The sequence below is a fragment of the Pleurodeles waltl genome, chromosome 6 (assembly GCF_031143425.1).
Source record: "Pleurodeles waltl isolate 20211129_DDA chromosome 6, aPleWal1.hap1.20221129, whole genome shotgun sequence".
NCBI classification, from domain to species: domain Eukaryota; kingdom Metazoa; phylum Chordata; class Amphibia; order Caudata; family Salamandridae; genus Pleurodeles; species Pleurodeles waltl.
In genome coordinates, this window is record NC_090445.1 from 1,484,128,045 (window position 1) to 1,484,145,525 (window position 17,481).

At 42.4% G+C, this 17,481-nt stretch overlaps 1 protein-coding gene across 1 annotated transcript in view; it reads left to right on the forward strand.

The window, feature by feature from the left end:
• Positions 1-4,611: 4,611 nt before the first annotated feature.
• Positions 4,612-17,481, forward strand: part of PCDH15 (protocadherin related 15) — a 2,681,631-nt gene continuing 2,668,761 nt past the window's right edge. The window contains exon 1 of the mRNA XM_069240977.1: positions 4,612-4,696. The gene's annotated coding sequence lies outside the window, so the exon portion shown is untranslated. The remainder of the gene's footprint in view (positions 4,697-17,481) is intronic.

Sequence of the window (17,481 nt, forward strand, 5' to 3'; positions counted from 1 at the left end):
GTCCTATCATCACCGCTGATCACCAATGTTAGAAATGGGGGTCTCTAGTTGGCAGGGATATGCACCCAGTCCAAGTAGACACTACCACTGTAGGCAGGATAAGACAGATACATACTAAACAAAAACCTGTGCTCACCCTCTGGTAGCTTGGCACAGACCAGTCAGTTTATCTAAAGAGGCAATGTGTAAAGTATCTGTGTGACACACACATTAACAGAATGAAAACACCATAAAAAGACTCCACATAGGTTTAAAAAATAGACAATAATTTTATGAATAAATCAAGACCAAAACAACAAAAATCCTATAAGTAGAAGTTGTGTTATGGTATTTTATAGAATAAAAAGAAATCTAGCGCTCAGAGGAAAATAACCCTTTATGGGTTACTTGAGGTCATGCTGGACTGGAACAAAGTCAAGAGTTTAGGCAGCCGACAACGGAGCGCAAGCAGGATACAAGACCCACGTAGGGCCCACTGAGCAAAGCACCTTAATCCATGCCACAGTAACAAAATGCATCAATTTTCCTCATGCACTGCTACTGATTCATTGGTTCAGAAGATGAGACGCTGGTGCTGCGATGTGTCGGTTCCAAAGTGGTGCACAGGGTCTAGCCACACAGTGAAGGGAAGCACTGATCTTCCTTCAGGAGTGGTGGCAATCTGGTGGTTCCAATGCAATGTTGATGCATAGGTTCCAAAGCCGATGAGTCATATTACTCAATGCAGTTAAAGGATGCACTGATCTTCCTTCAGCAGTTGCGGTGATGCAATGGTTCTGATGCAGCGACGATGAGGTGGAGAAGCGCTGCTTCTGAATGAGATGTGCCATTTCTACTCCTGGAAATGGGTCGATGCCTCGGTTACTGCTTCCAGGATGCCGGAGATGCATCAATTTCATTGGTGCAATCATCTGGGTCCACTTTCAGTGAACCAGACCCAGGAGCAGGGGTAGAGACTTTAAAATTCCTGAATCTCTGAATCTCTAGCAACAGGATGCAAACCAACTAGCCCTTGAAACTCACTTTGGGGCACAAAGCAGAGTCCAGCTCTCCCTCAGCAAGGTCCGAGAGCAGCAGGCTTCAGGGCAGCACAGCAGAAAAGTGGTCCTTCCAAATCAGCAGTCCAGTAAAATGACAGTTCTTGAAGCAGCACAGTAGTTCTCCTGACAGAGTCCTGTTGTAGGACCAATAGTGTCAGATTTGGTGGGGTTAGAGACCCAGTACTTATACGCAAATGTGCCTTTGAATTGGGGGTGACTTCAAATAAGGGTCTTTAAAGTGCAAAAGTATCCTTTCTTCCTCGGCCCTGGCTCCAAACTATCAGGAGGGGATAATTAGCGGTTTGTGTGGGGACCGGCACTGCGTATTCAGGTGTGCCATCCCCTCCCACCCTTTCTGCCCAGGAAGAGCTATCAGAATGCAGAGGAATGCAGATGAGCACTCTATAACACCTCACCTTACTGTGTTTGTGGGAATGCACAAAGTGTGTAGCTGTCACCTCTCCAGATGTGTATTGGAGACCGGCTGCAGGAGCACAGACCTGTAAGAGCAGAGAAATGCCTATATTCTAAAACTGTCATTTATAAAATAGTAATGTTAAATCTGACCTTACTAGTAAAGAAGATTATCATTAACATCCCCAAGATATGAAATATGACCAGCTACTTCTTTCTAATTAGGAATTTCAGCTTGAAAGTGTATTAAGGAATTCCTGAATTAACCTAGGAGAGGAGTAGTTCTCGCAGTAGGTTAAAATGAATTTAGGTGTTTTCACTACCAGGACATGAAAAACTTGAAGTACTTGTCCAACCATTTGCTTACACAGCACCCTGCCCTGTGGGCTACCCACGGCCTACTTTAGGGGTAATTTATGTGTTATAAAATGGGAGTTTTAAGTTTTCACAAAGGTTTCAAATGCTAAGTCAAAGTGACAGTAAAATTGCACCCACAGTCTCTGCAGTAACAAGCCTGACACATGATTTAAGGGCTACACAAGGCGTTGACACCATCAGTGCCCCTGGCCCACTAGTAACATTTAATTTACAAGCCCTGGACACATGTAATGTGCTTTTCTAGGCACTAATAATTAAATTGCATATGCCAACTGTGGATAAGCCAATGGTAAAATGTTTTAGGGAAAAAGCACATGCACTTTAGCAGTGGTCAGCAGTGGTAAAGTGCCCACTGTCCTGAAGCCAGCATAAGCGAAGTTACTAAACAGGAGGTCAGAAGGCAAAAACGTCAGGGGAAACCACACCAAGGATGCCAGGTCTAATAGTTATGTTGTGAAGCCAACGGTAAAACCTAAAGGCCTTATTGATTGACTGTGAAACATTATGTCAACTTCCTTGGGTGTGATTTAATCATAAATAAAAGTTATGAAAAAGCAAGTAGGCCTGACCTAGGTGTTGTGACAAGCATGTAGAAAAAGCAAAAAGTATTTAAATGTTGATTGCTATTCAAATGCTAAACCTTGTATATGGAATTTTGTTACTCCCAACCTTGCAGATTACCATATAGGCAGGGGTTTTGCTTTGGTGACACACCGGAATAAACCATGAAAATAGAAGACATGAGCTATGGTAATCCTTATTAGGCTCTATTGGGAGGGGATTTATATTGTTTTTACAACTGTAAGTGTGTACATATTTGTAATGTTCTTACGATATACCTACTATTTGCCTTGTGGGAAAGTATATGTCCAACACAGTATGTCTGAATTGGTCAGGGTGACAGGCTAAAAATAAAGGTTATAGGCTTGTTTTTATAAAACATTATGACAAATGCAGTTGGACTGACATAATCCATGTGAACATCATATGATAATGTAAGTAGAGTTAAGGGTGGATTATTACTCTTTATTAAAGCTTATAGTCTATTGTTACATAGAATCTCATAGTTGGCAAGAGTATTGGTGTTGGTCGCATTTATTCATTGTGTGCTTTAACATATGTTTCAGCCGAAAGGCATTAAGGGTGGATTGTTTTTGTACTTTGTTAAAGTCTGCAATCATGTATTTTTTCCATGAAATCCCACAGATTACTATTGTATGGATGGGTATTTGTGCGTCTCGGACAAACCCTATGGGTGAAAGATTTACACTGAGTGGGTCTTGCTAGAATCTTTTCGGAAGGCCTGACAGGCTTAGCTTGCAGGAGCTTGTCATAAAAATCATTAAATAATATGTACATCCAAAGATACCAATATGTATCCATATAGAGCCTTTTGTTCAGCCTTCTATTGCCAGTGGCCTGCCGGTCATTTAAATTCTGTTCCCATCCATGACAACATACTGAGTAATAATGGATCAGTTCCCATCAGCCATTGGCTTTCTTGCCCTGCTAAGACTGCATTTTCTGATAACATATACACATGTATTTCAAAATGAATGTGCTTCATTTCCAGGGCATGATGATCACCCATTTTGATTAGTCTTTTCTACTTTCATGGCTCCCCTTACGTTCACGTGATCCTTCTATTTTTCTTTTTCTTAAGACAATACTACACATCTCCAGACAGTCGTAATGGGCCACTTGCTTGCCGCTCATTTTGTATTGCATCACATCCTGCATGGTCACTTTCTATAAACCAGACGACAATTATGGACTACTGTTGTCAATGGGCACAAATGTAGATTCTTAATGTGGTGGCCATATTGAAACTTTGAAACAATGCTAACACTGCAAGATGGAAACCGCTGCTATGTTTAAGTGTGTTAATACAGGCATATGCCATCATGTTTACTTAGCAGCATATTAGCTATTCGTGCTCTTTTGATATATTTTCCTTTGTTGTTGAGTTTGTGTGTGTTTTATTGTGGTCCTGTCAGAGGATGACTATAAGAATGATTCAGTGGATGGAAGTATGGGTGTAAATATGAGTGATAGACAGCATCTATGATGTCTTAATGAGCACCTAAACTCATCAATGAAACTAAAGGGACTTTCTATCATAAATCAGATGTATTGGCATTGCCAATGCTTGTTTTTTCCTTTGTCCTCGATTGGATGGCACACGTGTACTCGGATGCAGTAGGCTCCAGTGACCAGTGAGAGAAAGAAGAAGGTGGATAGAGTGCATGAGTAACACGGACCAGGGGCCAGACGGAAATTCATGAATCAATGTATTAGTATCAATTATATGGTAGGACAACAGTGCTGTTTTACTTGTTTAAATAAGGGAAGACGTCAGCCCCATTACGAATTTGTAAAATATATATTTTAAAGCAGAAAACGTCGCACGTTTGGAAATGTAATTTTCATTAACTTGAAGGTGTATTACATTTCTTGCCCGTGCTACCTACCACAACCGGCGAATTCCCCGGTACAATTCGGGCTGCCGCGGCAGAGTACACATAGCAGTGAGCTGACGGCGCGGTATGTACTGTAAGACAGTGTCTGGTTATCGGTGACATGCCAACCTGTCATATGATGGTAGCACCTGCTACTAATTGACGTGAAGAATTGGTTGGTCACCGAACGTTTTAACCCTCTAAGCCTTTTTTTCTGGGATTTGCTGAGCGCATGACGGCTAATTGCTGCTGCTTCTGACTCAGCGCCAATGTGCTGCGGAGCTGCTGGTTGCAGACAGAGGGCAGAAGTATTCCTGCTAGTAGCGTTTGGTAACCAATGCAGGCGCGTGCAGAGCTAACGCGATGATAAGTTGGCGTCGTCCTTGCATTATGTGACACAATCAGGTATCAGCTGTTATTAACGTCAGCTTCGATTGTTCGTGTCCATTGTGGTGACGGTCGAACCGTCGGTTTAAAATCCAAAAACAGTTAAGGAACTTCATGCTGCGGGTTATTTTGATTGGAAGCGAGCTGACTGCGAAACTTCTCGAAAGTTATTGCACAATGCATTTAGAATTATGAATGTTGCTCTGTAAATTTGGTTGTATCCTGGGCTAAGTCAGAATGTTTCCTAAAGATTTTTATTACTACCATCATTAGCATTATTAATATTGTGTTCGTCGGTGTTGTTGTTATTGATTTATGATGTAACAAGATAGTGTCAGCTATCTCAAAATTATTTCTTCAGCTTGTACATTAAGAATTTGGTGGCGCGTGGGCAATTATTGCGCAGTTGAGAGCACTGCTATTTTGTGTATTTCTCTTTTGAAAGAAAGGTGCACGCATTATGCGTTCTTTGGTGAGTGCACGATAATCTGGTTTACTCGACTATTTTAATATTTACCTTCTATCACCTTTGACATTATTTGCTCTTATTGGATGCCACTATGTTGTCCAATTCGCGTTGGAATGCATTAACATAAAGAAGTTTAATGCATTCATTTTTCATGCAAACCCTGAAGTGGGATTTGTGGCGAAGTTTTGATATGCGTGACTGTTTTGTGTAGGGTGGGTGTTTGAACGTGGTGACTATGATGTTTCGCAAGAGTTTGTTTAGGAGTTTCACATTTCTAGAGTGATCGCCTACAAGTATAAACACCAGGCAAATTGCTGGTGTTGCATTCTGTTTTTTGGAGCTGCTTACTACCGTTTCATTTTAATATGATTTGTGTAATCGCCGTGCGTTTTTTACATTAAAGCAATAACATCAAAGCCTGCTGGATTAGTTAGCTGACTTCTGAGAAGTATCCGGTTTCTATTTTTTTCCTACGTAAAAGCATATCAGACGTATGACTGTGTGCTGGAGTTGATTAATTACTGACAAAAATTCTCACGAGGAAATCTCTTGGAACCATTGGAAAAAAATGCATTTTCTGACAGGATTATACTACCGCACACCTGCCACCTGCGGACAACAACAGATCCGCACCACTGAATGCCGTGGCTGTGTTTGCTAAAAGTGTCATTGGAAGCAGGGGGATGGAGCGCGCAGCCGACTCGGTCCCATTCATCTTCGCTTCACCCTTCACTGCTTCTCATAGCGGCAGCTAATTGTCAAATTTGGTAACATAATATGGCGAGGGGTGGAGTTAATGATTTCTTCGCGGAGGGGGCCGAGATGTGTTTACCTGTCAGTTGCCCGTGCGAGCATTAATCAGACCCGGGGTCTTGCACACATCCTGGTGGACGGAGAGAAAAAGAGCAGCAGGGAAATAAGTTGCAGCGTATCTGTCCACCCTCCCCTGGACGATCCCGGTTCCAGTCTTCCTCGGGAACCGTTCCAGCTTGGCAGCGTGTTAATCAATGCATTTATTGATGCCTGCTTAGGCTCGGTTTTCAGTAACCTAATCCGAGCCGCCGGAGGGTCAGAGCCTGTGAAACACGAGAGCGCTTTAATGTGAGCAGCCATGAAGTGCCCGTCTGCTGGCTGGTGATTCTGCCGCTGCTGCTCCTGCGCCATGGCTGGGAGGGATGTCAGATGAGCTCCCACCACTCGAATGCCTTCCAACTTATCCTTGAACGGTAAGCAGCACCCAGGACGTGTCGAGCCTCTCTTGGCGCTTGGAGCCGGCTTCCTTCCTTAGCCATTGCTGGACGCGAGCGTTCTGTTATTACCCTGTCCGAGGCACACACGAGGAACATTATGGCGTGGATTTTTTTCTGTTTCCCTTTGAGTGCGAGGAGGGCTCTTCCTGTCGCTGGCTTTCAATGGGCTTGATGTTTGTATTGATTGGGTGCCTCTGTCATTGGGACCTGGCTGCTCTGCTGTGAATGGAGCCCGCAGTGTGCGGCAGACGAGGACAGATTCCAAGGGTTAAGGTGGGTTGTCAAAAAGAGAGCGGACATGGCACACTTGTTTAGCCCTTAGGTCGCAGAATGGCAGCGCTCCTGCTTACTTCGTGCTTTGAGCTAGCTTATCTCTCTACACATTACCAACATGACAGTAATTAAATGAAAAAGAATTGATTAGACATCCTCGTGTGATGTCGAAAGAGGGAATTTCTCTTCGCTCTTTGGGTTTAAGTGTCTTCTGCTGGCACCAGATGCTGTCGTTTTTATTGTGTGAAAAGTTCTTCCAAAGCAGCCTAGTGAAAGGAATATCTTGAGCGTTTAGAGTGAAATTATAAGCATGAGGTGCTGTCAACGAGGCGTCTGGAAGCTCCGTTTGCTGTGCAGTTCAGTACATGTTTAATATACTGAATTGTGTGTAATGCGCTGCGAAATGTGAACAATGTTTATTGAGATCCTTTTAATATGAGCGGGGCATGTGTGGCGTCCGTCTTTGTATACTGAAACAGGCAGCACCATGGACAGGTACAACGACCGGCTGCATACAGACCAGCAGACAAGCTGTCAGGCATTAAAACAGGCAGGCACAGAGGCAGAGCGACAGAGAGATAGGCAGAGAGACTACGTTCAGGCAGACGGCCATTCAGATACAAGAGTGATAAATAAAATTAATCAAAAACAGATGTATAAATCGCTTCAGAAAAAATGCAACGTACTACCACTTTTTGCTTTTCATCTCTATTATATACGCAGGGGAAGGTAAAGTGTGGTAGCATTACTTTATGCCAATAGCAAATGCTTTGGTACGATCAGACTGTTTCAAAGTATGATCATTAGGCCATTAAATATAAAGCACAGCACATGACACTACTTTGCCATGCTTCATTTATGTAACTTAGCGCTGTGAAGCCAGCCTGAATTGTTTAAACTATTCATGCTACACGTGCAACTTAACCTAGCTCTTTCCTATCCAGCTAGCCAGAGTTATCTCTTGCCCCACTTCCACACATAGGCCCATATTTATACTTCTTTAGCGCCGCATTTGCGTCATTTTTTGACGCAAAAGCTGTGCAAACTTGCAAAATACAATTGTATTTTGTAACTTTGCGCCGTTTTTGCGTCAAAAAGTGGCGCAAACGCTGCGCTAAAGAAGTATAAATATGGGACATAGTTACTTATCAGGACCTACCCCGGGTCAGTTTGTATCTCATGGTCCCCGCCGGGGCCTTGACTCATCTGAGCCATTGCTCAGTGGCATGCGCAGCGTCTCTCGCGCCACCTGACGTCAGTAAACTCTTCCTCTGACTGGAATCCATCCCGGTGATATTAGTCGAGATGAGCTAGTGGGCGTGGGAAGTTTTAGTTACATTATTAGTTTTGATATTGGTGTTTCAAAGGACGGAGCATGAGTTCTATTGCAGATGAATGCGATGCATAGGAGTCTTCCTTGGCTTCAACATCGCTTACAGTTCTTCTACTGGTCTGAAATTCTGTCAGCTTGCCTTTTCAATTAGAAATGTCACATTTAAGCAAGACATTTCATATTGGCAAGAACATTCAGCTCTTACCAGTCAAAAATAATTCTCAATTCTCATGCCACTAGATGTTGAAATTATTCAGTTCAAGGGTCAAATGTTTGAAGGTTTACTATAATGTCACATGAACATTTTAGCCCTATGGTGTGCACTAAACCAGTAATAACTACCACAACTACATGTTTGTAAATAGATTTCTCAAACGAAGAGTTTAAACGGACAAAATAAAAAGTCGTTCATGTCGTCACAGAGGGTTAATAATACTCTCCCTACTTAAAGTTCCTGGGGTAGGAGATCATCTAGATATGTTGGAATTTATTTTTTATGAGATGGCAAGAAACATAGACACATCTTTGGCAGGACAGGAGCATCAATCACAACTGAAGTGATCTAGTTCTTGAAAAAAGCGACAAAGTAATATGCCACTGGTGAGTTGGAAGCCACCGAGGCAACCATAATGAGTGAGTTAGTGAAGATGGTGGGCAGACCTACTTCACCTATTTTTCTCCACCCTGGCACATTTTTTATCAATTTATACCCCAAATCATGGCTTCATTCTTCACTGACAAACGCTACTGCCAACTAGGACATTTTGCATGGAATATGGTGAGCAGTGGTGGACCCTAAAAAGATCATCCCTTCCAGTCTCCCTCATCTCAGTTCTGTCATTGACACACCCTAAACCAAAGGCCTGGTACTTTTACCAGTATTTGGTAAAATGCAAACTCAAAAAGCAGGTCTGTCACCATAAACTTAATAGGGAAAAAGCACAGATGCAAAATATTTCTGTGAAATGTTGCACCTCAAGAATATTGAGGAACAACAAGGATTTTCAGTATTTCTGAATTTTCAGGTGTTGTGCTATGACTAGTTTGTAACTGTAATATTGGGTTCTCCGCATAGGTTTATGGGCTCAACCAAAGACTCAGTATTACATTTAACACTTCTTTTGAGATGGACATGCGGAACTATCCAATGGTATCAATTTACATTGCTATTTGTTAAGGCCCCTAAAATATAATGAGTATCTAGTGAAGGAACTTCAGATTTTGAAGGAACCAAAGATATATTTTTGAAAACTGATCGATGCAATCTTTTCCAAATATTTAATGAAAACACATCACATAAAGAAGGGCACTGTGTCCTTCACCATTTTGCTGTGTGTATTTAAATTTCAGAGTATGGAGGCCCCACTTAAATTTTTTCAATCATCCTTAATTCAAAGCTAAAAATAAATGTAAGAAACTTTATGCAATATTCCATTGAATCATTTATAAAGAACTGTGAGCATTACTATGCTCAATACATATTCTACGAAGTGTAGATCCATGATAGTTGTTCAAGATTCACTATACCCCAATTTCATGTTGAGATACTAAGGATAATCGAGTCAGGGCCACCACCAAGGTTTTTGATGTTTAGAATGAATGAATGGAGATCACTCTACTGTGTCCAGCTGAGTGTGATCCAAGGTACATTTCTATTCATATGTGTTTGTATTTATATTTATATCACACAATTAAACAAATACAATTCAAACACAGTTAGGCACAGACAGATTAAGTGATTTGCCTAGAATCACACAATGTTGATTCTAGTGGCGAAGCCAGGATTTGAACCTGAGTTCCCAGTTGCATCAGGTTGAGATCCTAAGTCACATCTCATCCCACCCATTAAGATAGGAAATACTTTGCAGGAATATCCTTAAATACAAATGCAATTCTTAGCTTCGTAGTTTCATGTCACACAGGCACATTGTAGTGTAAGGGACATTTCCATTGAATCAAAGAAGTTGCAAGCAAAAACTTCTTTTGACTTTTTTGTGAATGTACAATTTGGAAAGTAATTAAGTCGCATCTGTGATGGGAAGGTAACCTGTTCATATATTTGGGTGATTAATTTAACGTATTTCTCAAAAACACGGTCCTAATATTTAAGTCCTATAATGCAAATGGAACTTGTTCAGGGGGCACTAGTTATGTTATATTGGCATGGGGAAATGTTTTCTTTTTTTCGGCTATAAACCACTTAAAACATTGGCGTAGCTAAAACTGAGGGCCTAATGTTAGCACTCTGAGGCTATGTCTGTGTTGGTTTGTCTGTCTCTATGTGCTGCGTAAGAGGCATGTCATAAAATAATGGGAAGCACTTTCTTAAAGAGGAAAAATCGCCCTCCATGGACAAAGTAACACAAATGAAATAAGTACATTTGCACACGCGGCTGCCTTTCATACTGTAAAATTGTATGCTATATACAATCCCGCATAGACCGAATGGGCAGTCTAACAATGTCACATGGCAGGTCCAACAGTATAACCGGAAATCTGCCCCATTCATAGCTTTCTAGGCATATTATTACAACAGTTTACGCGAATTATAAAAATATATAAAGGTAAACCGCACACCCACCAGACCCACACATGCACACAAACACACACACAGCAGTTTGACGTCTGAAAAATAGATATGTTTAAATCTGAGGACTATATCAAGAACTCCAGTTGAATAAGGCGCATCTACATGTAAGTTGGAGGGAGACGCCACTTAACATTTCTTTATGCTGTGTACAGAAAAACAAGCGTTATCTGTTCAACAACGTTGTTGTAATTGTAATCACAACTCTTATTATTTAAGTTCAATTCAGAAATTGGTCTTCTGACAATGGGGCCAATTCTCGAAGACATGTATGAGTAGATTAAGTATTATTCCTATAGTTCTTCTTCCCTTACTTAAAATGCACATTTGAACTGCCTCCAAAACATCTGAAATGAGAGTAAAATGAGGATATTCAGTGGATGTTCATATTCAGTTAATAGTACCAGATGGTTGTTGGACTTGGCCCTTTTTGCAGGGCCATCCCCAAACCTTTTGCCTCCTTCCTCTTCCTATTTTGTCTGACCTGTTTTTGTAGGCCTTAGGACCCATGGCACTTCACCGTTGCCAACCAGTGCTAAAGAGCATATGCTCTCTGTCCAAGTTGTATTGGTGATTGGTTTATCCATGATTGGCACAATTGATTTACCAGTAAGTCCCTAGGAAAGTGCCCTATGGGTGCCCAGGGACTGTAAATGAAATGCTACTAGTGGGCCAGCAGTGCTGATTGTGCCACGCACATGAGTAGCCACGTAAACATGCTGCAGGCCTGCCACTGAAGTATCTGTGTATGCAGCTTTGCACTGTCAATTTGACCTGGAAAAAGTACCCACATGCCAGGTCCAAACCTTCCCTTTTACTACCTGTAAGTAACCCCTAAGGGAGGCCCTAGGTAGCCCCGTGGGCAGGGTGCAGTGTATTTAAAAGGCACGACATGTACTGTTGTGTTTTACATGTCCTGATAGTGAAATACTGCCAAACCCTTTTTTAACTATTGTAAGGCCTATCCCTCCCATAGGTATCGCCTTTAAGTATCTTTTAAGTGGAGTTGGTTTTTAGATTTTCTGTTTGAAAATACCACATTTAGAAAGTAGGTATTTTCTTCATTAACCATTCTGTGCCTCTGCCTGCTGTGGAATCCATGTTTGGGTCAGACTGACAGTCGGGCTGTTTGTGAATTCCCCCTAGACAATGACACAAGGGGAGATGAGGTGTCCCACATACCCTGATACCCTGATGAGTATTCCTGGGGAGAGAAGAGCTGACACCTGCACCTGAAAGGGCTGTGCCTTTCCTCACACAATGCAGTCTCCCCTGGAGTGTGTTTGGGGCCAGGCCTGGGCAAGACAGGATATTGTGAACAGCAGAGACTTTCTTTTAAAATTTGTCTACTTCAAAGGCAGAAATGAGTATAAGTAGTGGACCCAAAAACCCAGACACTTAGATTACTTCTGGATCAAGAGGAACCTCTGCCAAGGAGAAGAGCTTGAGGCAGAGGAGGACCTACCACTTTGCCTGTTGCTTTGCTATGCTGACCTGCTGCTGCTTCTGCCCTAAGAGGGAAAGGACTGGACTTTGATTGCTGAAATCCTGCTTGTGAAGTTTGCCCAAGGGCTTGGACTGAGCTTGCCTCCTGTTAAGAAGTTTTATGAACACCAAAGACATCACCTGCCATTGCCTAGGTACTCTTACTGAGGACCCTGACGTGCCAAGTGGTGCCAATCCAGTTCCTGGGCCCTTGGAAGAGAGTTCTGGTGAGAAAGCAAGACAATCCAGGCACTTAGACTCTGGGTGACTCCAGAACTGGCACCAGTGCACAACCCTGTGCCGCTGCCTGCAACCGTAAGTTGTGGTCCCCGCTGGAATGTGACAACCCCGACCGACACTGCTGCCCCGATGCCGCCACAGCCTCACTCAAGTTCTGTGACTCCATAAGTCCCGAAGTGCAGTGTCACCAACATCCGTGACACATGACTCTTCCACGGCACCTGCAGCCTTGTGGCGTGATTGTGAACCCATGAGGTCACCCATCGCGTCTTGACCCATCGGATTAATTGACCCTGCTGGATCACCAGGAATCGAAGCTTCGCACTGATGCCACATCATCTCCCCTGCTCTGCAGTAAGGAACGAACACCGCACTGGATCCAGTGACGCCTCATCTCCCTGACTCTATGCACTGGCTTGTATCCTTGCTTATCAAAGTTACCGTACCTGGGGGTCCATGTGACTCCGTGCCTGCACCACTCTTCTTGCAAGTGTCTTCAGATTGTTGGCAACAACCCTGTCAACAATGTTGCGATAGCCGCAGTTGGAGCTATTGTGTTTCTAAGCGCTATTTTGAAATGTAATCTTTGAAAATGCGTACCGTTGCTTGTGTATGTTGCGTTCTTTGTTATTTTGGTCAGAAAAATATTGGCTATTTTTCTAAACTGGTGTTGAGTGTTTTTGTGGTGTATATACTGTGTTACCGTGTGTGTTTGTATAAATACCTTACACATTTCCTCTGATATAAGCCTGGCTGCTTGTGCCAAGCTGCCAAGGGAAGAGGGTGAGCAGGGGTTATCTGAGTTGTGTATCTCTCTTACCCTGACTAGAGCAAGGGTCCCTATTTGGACAGGGTGTAAACTGACTACCAGCTAGACACCCCATTTCTAACAATGGGCCTGTGTCCACTTTGCCCTTAAACTAATAGAGTATTTGACATTTTGGGGTAGATTTACAAAGGCAATTATGTCTTACTCTTGTAGTACTACTTCACTTCAGCAAAGTCACTGTCTTATTTTACATATTCTATTGCACTTGCTGTTTGCTGTTACTGATTACCCAAGCAAAGATCATCCATTGCAGCATTGAATTAAGGAAAGCCCATCAAATGGAACATTATCAGACATATATTTAGGCAAAGGCAACTCTCTGCTGAGCACAAAATGTTGACCTCTTTTTGTGGTCTCCATTTTGTTTTCTCTGTTGTGAATGCCTTAGAGAAGGAGCTAGGAGATCCAACAGACTATAAAGGAACACACAGAAGGGGATCAGTTGGATACTACTCCCCTTGTCCCAAGGGAGTCCTGGCTCACAGCTAACGCTGACCAAGGGTGTGGTTAAAAATACAGAAAGGTGTGGCTTGTGCTCATGCCTCACTGTTATTTTTTTTATGAGAGTTATAAGGAAAGATTATTATGATTTCTCTGAACTGTTCTTTTCCCCTTAAAAAATTACCTCTGGAGCCTTCATCCCATTACCTTATCGCACTTGAGACCGTTAAACTGTGAGTGGGATCCAGCTGTTTGGCACACTGTTGCACAATCAGGCACTACTGATAATAATGGCCGTACATGACCCTACTTTTGTATTGGGTGCCCAAGAGGGATATTTGCAGATGCAGCATCTTTGACCTGCACAGCCCAAAAATCAAAATAGGCACACATTACTTAATACAAGTTTAAAGAAGCACTTTTTGAGGAAAACAACATTTGTTAATACTGCAATTACAGTACAGTACAGAGTGTATAGATTGAGCCCTGTAGTCCCTTAATCCATTGAAATTATAATTTAACTCTGACGGAAAATGGTTTATTGTTGCAAAAAATGTGAGACCTGCGCTTGTAATAAACATGTAATTGTCCTATTAGTGGGAACTAAGCACCCCATTTTAGCACTTGCCTCTCACAGGGTAGTAAAGCAAAGTAGTCCAAGGCCTTGTCAAGTCAGGGGTTTTCTTTTAAAAAGGAAAACTACATTTATCACACACACACTACTGAACACTACACATTTATTTAAATATATAAATATCAGGCAGCTAGAAATAATTTTGGTGACCCTCACATCACATTTCATCCCTAGTCAGTGCTGAACCTCATATTCACAATGCCACAACATAATTTCAAGGTAACATCACAATATAGAAGGGTGTTATTTTAAATACGGCAGGACTATTGGCTTTGTCTAGGAATTACCATATCAATAAATATAAGACAGGGAGCTATAATAATAAAACAAAAAACACATGATAAGTTTAATCATGAAACCTATAAAATAAATAATGATATGCAAATACATTCTTTATAAATGTAAGAATTGCAATTTTTATCAAGAATCAACGTCAACAAAATATTTTAAGTAAAGCATTTCAGTTTAATCAGAAACGTGTCTCAATCTTTCATTTACATTTTTCAGGCTGCATAATGCAGCAACGTAACCAACCACTAGGGCTTCCTTAACTCTAGAGCCCAAGAGCAAAAGCTCCAGTCCTGTGAGTACTTACAAATATGGTAAGGTTCCTCTGGGGCTCTGAATTCCATATTGCGTTCAACCTTTTCTTAAATCCACTCTAGCAGGGACTGTTGAACTCTGGGGCCCTCCACAACATCTGAAAAATGTAACAGTGGTGCCCCTGCCTCCCCTTAGGGTACAACAAGAAATTATTTAGGTAGTTGCAAGCATGCAGAGGACAGTATGCAGAGTTTTTGAATAATAGATGAAAGGCTCACTCTGTGTTTAGATGTGCTGCTCACTCTGTGGTACTTCCTTTTTGTTTTCTTTCAGTGGGGGTGTTGTGGTCGCAATCAGAACACCCACACATGGTAATATTAGTTGGGGGCCATAGTAGGAACCCCAAGGCTCCCCAAAACCCCCCACAATCCCAGCCATCTTTCTACATGGTCCACACTGCACTGTGCAGGTGTGGGAGGTGATATTCTCCATCTCTCGTACCTGTGGCTCATGCACAACACCCTCCACCCCAGACAGGGGCACAGGTGACAGAAACAGCACATAGCCCGGACCCTCCTTTTAGCCCCACATGCTCCGCTCTCCCCAACTAAGTAAATACATAAAGGTGTGCCAACCCCGAGGCCCTTGTCCACCCTGGGTGCTGATTTGGGAACTTACAATAGAGTGCTGTGCACCCAAGACCTCATTTACAAGTTCTAGAGGCACACTAGGCCACTGGATCATCTTTTTTTAAATGCATCAATGGTGCAGTGTGCCAGATCATATTTATAAGGCCACTCAAAGCCATCTTGTTTGACTTTTCATGACCTTGTAAATATGGCCCCCTTTCCTTCACAACACTGCATAAAAGGGCATTCCATGGGTGTTGCTGTAGGTGTTCCACGCAACACCAATGGAAGCTGACAGAATCTGACGCATTCCCAGATTTACAAGGCTGGGAATGCGTCAGATTCCTATGCCACCTCAGGGGTGGGGTCAAAGTGGCACAACGGGGAGAAATAACATTATTACTCCCCGTTTTTTCTGCACACATAGAAAGAGCGATTATAATGGGAGTCACGCGAACAGCCTGCTCATGAGTGGTCATACATATGCATAAGTATTCACATGTAGCAAGCCCAGTGCTTTTTCCCTACCTTTGCCACAGCAGCAGTATCTTAAAAGGGGAATGCTGACGTAAACATGCCCAGTCCCATTACCATGAAATTGCTGTGACTGAGAATTAGTTACAGAGAGTCACCCACAATAAAGGTCTAAATGATGATGCACTAATGTTTTGTTAACAAGACACCTAGGTCTATATTTATAATTTTTTAATGCCGCATTTGCACCCCTTTTTGACGCAAAAATGGCGCAAACTTAAAAAATACAATTGTATTTTGCAAATTTGCGCCGCTTTAGCGTAAAAAAATGACGTAAATGCGGCGCTACAAAAGTATAAATATGGACCCTAGTTAACAAATGATTTCAATTTAGATAATTACCTAGGTTTTTGATGCCCTGCCATCCCCTCAACCAGAGGCACCCAAGTGAGGGGCTCTCCATTTTGCCGAGATCTCCTTTTGGTTGGAAAGACTCATAATTGTTAGACATACTACCTTATGTCATGTTGTCTACTGTTCCAAAGGATCAGATGATGTTTTGTATAAAAATATTGTTTAATGACTTTTCCGGTCCTGCCACCAATTGCTGTCTGATCTTCAAAGGTGTGAGAAACTGGGGCTGATTGCAGAGGCCCCATAACTTTTTGCCCCCATTTTCCACTTTATGCTGGTGTTTTCCTAACTCTGATGGTGCCCTGGGTACTGCTAACCAGTCCCAGGGCCTGTGCTCTGTGTAAAATGGATATGCAAATTAGGCTAATTATAATTGGCTAAGTTAACCTACCTATAAGTCCCTAGTATATGGTAGGGCATGTAGGTTTAGGGACCACAGCATAGGTGGTGCACACCTAGGTGCATTGCTGAGGTGCCCAGTGTCATTTTAAAAGCAAGCCTACCTTGCTGGCTGCTTTTAAATTAAAGTTATATGCAAATTCGACTTTGGAATTAAAGGTACTTCCAAAGTCTTAAACTACCTTATTTTTACATATAAGTCACCCCTAAGGTGTGCCCTATGTGCCCCTAGGGCAGGGTGCCATGTAACTATAAGCAGGGATTTTATAAAAATAGATTTATAAGCCCTGGTGAGGTAAAAACAGCCAAATTCGTTTTCCCTCATTGAAGTAAATGGCCTTCATAGGCTAGAATGGGCAGACTTTATTTTAAATTTTAAAGTCTCCTTAAATGTTACATACCAAGAATTTGGTATCAAATTGATTGTTATAATAAATCCCACAACTTCCAGTTGTTGGATTTAATATAACTAGTGCAGGTAAAAAGTTTAGACTTTACCTAAAAAGTTGCCAATTTCAGCTCTGCATTGTTTTTGCTGCTGTGCTCTGATTGGCCAGCCTGCAGCAGCTTCTGCCAGGCTACTTTAATGAGGTGTGAAGTGGCCTGACTTCACACAAAGGAATGTGCTTGGGGGAGAGAATCTCCCCTCAGCAGATGGTGAGGCAGGAAGGGGGAGGGCTGCCAAACTGGTCTTCAAAGGCAGAGAAGGACATCTGGAGCACCCAACAACACCCCCACATCCTGCAACCCCAGACAGCTAGGTGCCCCCTTGATTAGATTAGGAGAGGGCAGGAGAGGGGTGT